Here is a 2,689-nt window from a genome sequence, read left to right on the forward strand (position 1 = left end):
CACGACCTGGCTGATGAGTCTGGAATCATCTTGCCAGTTCCCGCCCCCAGTGTGATCACAGGTAGTTCTCACGCGGGCCTCAGGATGCTCACGGGAGGAGTCTATGTTCCTTCCTGTTGGTGCAGTAAACTTTAGGGAACCCGTGTGCATTGGAGCGGAGATTTATCACAACCTGGAAAGCGTTATCAAGGAGAAATATATGCAAGACGCCACCACTGGCCAGGACGAAGACAGATTGGCTCCTGGAGAATAAAGCCAGCCACGTAGATAACTTTGTCACTGGCATGGGCGTGGCTGCCTATGAATTCGTCAAGTTGGCAAAACGACCTGAAATTCAGGTCACCCAATGACTCCAGCAGGTACATCACACCTGATGAGCTGGCCTACCTGCACAAGCCCTTCCTCAAGGACTACCCAGTGGGGTTACTGAATATCCTTTTGATCAAAATAACTGGGGAACTCGGCCAATGCAGAAATCCAGGTGGGGGAGGGTGATCTCACAAGGAAGAACCCTAAGCTGGTTTTCAAGGCTGTAGAAGAGAAATCGTTCAACTGCCTCCTGCTCTGTGTGAACCGCACCTGCTCTGTGTCCAAGTCTCCTCAGCTGGCTTACTGGCCTAGTCCAGTGAGTGGGACTTCATGTTGTCTGTCTCATTCATCATTCTGGGAAAACTAGCACGCTGCCCTGGGCAGACCCAGACTGGTGGACCTTGGTGATCCAGCTTCTTCCAGTACAACTAACTCCTGGGCTCAGTACCGAAGAGGAAGTGGGCAGCAGGGCTGTTTGTCCACAGAAACTTCAGAAACCCCACAGCCAAGTAAGTATGACCAGCTGAGCTCTGAGTCACTAGTAGGCTGATCAGCCCCCTGCTCCTGATGTCACCAGGGCAGTTCAAGGTCCCAGTTCACATTGGAAGGGACCTCTCGTAGTTAACTCCCCTCTCTCACTCCTGTAATGTTCTCTCACTGCTTCCCTTGAGCTGCCACTGAAGCCGAGCCTGAGCATCTGGAGCCCTGTTGGACACCCTAGTTCTGTAACCAAGGGATTGACCCACATCGTTATTTGTCTCACTTGGCTTCTCACCAAGTGCCTGCAGCCATGTGTACCCACAGTGTAACCTCCCCAGTGTCCCAGGCAAGACTCCCTGAAAAATAAGAAGAACTCTGTGACCAGGGGAAAAGTAAATGGTCAGAAAGCATATTTAATTAAGAGAAATTATTATCAGAAGAAATTTCCCACACTTGTTTATTTTATTCTTATAATAAATGTTATTTTGCGTGAAAAAAGAAAAATTTACTAAGTAAAACAGTTTTTACTAAGTACTCAGAAAAGTCTAACCACATTTTGTGAAATGATCATTTTTGTACACAGCTATGAGATCTCAGGTTTCTGATCTTCTTAGTTTTCATTGTGAGTCATAATATACATACACTAAAGTATATAGAACACTGTTGTATGGCTCCATGGTTTTCTTACAAATACCTGTGTAACCACAAGCAGATCAAGGATGGAGCTTTGGCAGCATTCTAGACCCTTCCAACCCTCCCTCTTTCTTTCCCCAAAGTAAACACTATTCTGAATTCGATAGACTAGTTTGTGCTGCATTTTGCTTTCTAAATGGGATCAAATAGTGTGTGTTTTGTGGGGGTTTTCCTTCAGTTACTTAATATTTGTGGGTCCATCCTCATTTTCATGACTACCTAATGTCTAATGTATTAATGTGCCACAGTTTATTTATCCATTAATCTGCTTATGTACATTTGGGCTATTTTTTAATTTAAACTGTCATGGAGAATGTTACCAAACATCAAAAAATCATTGAATGTGAAATCACCGTGCATGTTCAGTCATTGCTATTTCATGAGCATTTAATTAATTAATTAACCCCCATTGCTAACTCTAACACAGATCCCAGGTGTCCAGGGATATTAAAGGTTCAAAAGTTCTGTACACTGAGTTGGAACCTGGAAGATCTATGCCCAGGGGTCAACGTGAACAGACAATAACCGTGGCCATTAATGGGAATGGAGCTAGCCCAGCTTTGAAATATCTCCTTCCCTGATGAAAATTACCTTCACAGTATCAGTCTATTTTTGATGGTCTAAACAGCTTAATCAAAATCAGTCCTATAGAGAGGCCTGTATAAGTCAGCAAAAAAATAGCCCACATTTATTTATTGTAGCATTGCTAAAATCTCAAACAATAAAACCAAAAACCACAAAGAAAACTCGAAAACAACATAAATATTCTGGCCTTTGCCACCACAGTGCTTGCACGTTGTCTAAGTGAAAGGAACAGCCATAGCAGGAGGAATGCTAACGTGCCTGAGTCCAGCAGTGCGGGCGTCCCCTCAGTGAGCCTGTACTGGATAGTGCGAATGCTGAAGGCTCAACTGCATAGCTCTGGAGACCGAAGTTAAGTGCTTGGCATGGCCGTACCTTTTGAGGAGTTCAGCTAGCCACCATATGATAGATTCATAAATTGGGTCCTTTCTGCCCTTGAATGATAAATGATTCATCCATCCTGGATTGAAACATCTCCTGGGTGACTAAAATGAAATTAAAATTCCCCTCAGCTACACTAAACTTTTGACAAGATTCTTGGTGACTAAGGTTTTTGATCTTGCCTTTTCTTAGAGCATTTACCTCGGAAAATTTTCAATTGTAAATTCTTTTTCTGTCCCTTTGA

The 2,689-nt window shown here is 43.7% G+C and overlaps 1 pseudogene; it reads left to right on the forward strand.

Annotated features, from left to right (window-relative positions):
- On the forward strand, positions 1-2,420 carry LOC123813665 (annotated as a pseudogene).
- The last annotated feature ends 269 nt before the right edge of the window (positions 2,421-2,689 follow it).

Source organism: Phyllostomus hastatus, unplaced genomic scaffold (assembly GCF_019186645.2).
Source record: "Phyllostomus hastatus isolate PE091 unplaced genomic scaffold, TTU_PhHast_1.1 phas_contig_159, whole genome shotgun sequence".
NCBI classification, from domain to species: domain Eukaryota; kingdom Metazoa; phylum Chordata; class Mammalia; order Chiroptera; family Phyllostomidae; genus Phyllostomus; species Phyllostomus hastatus.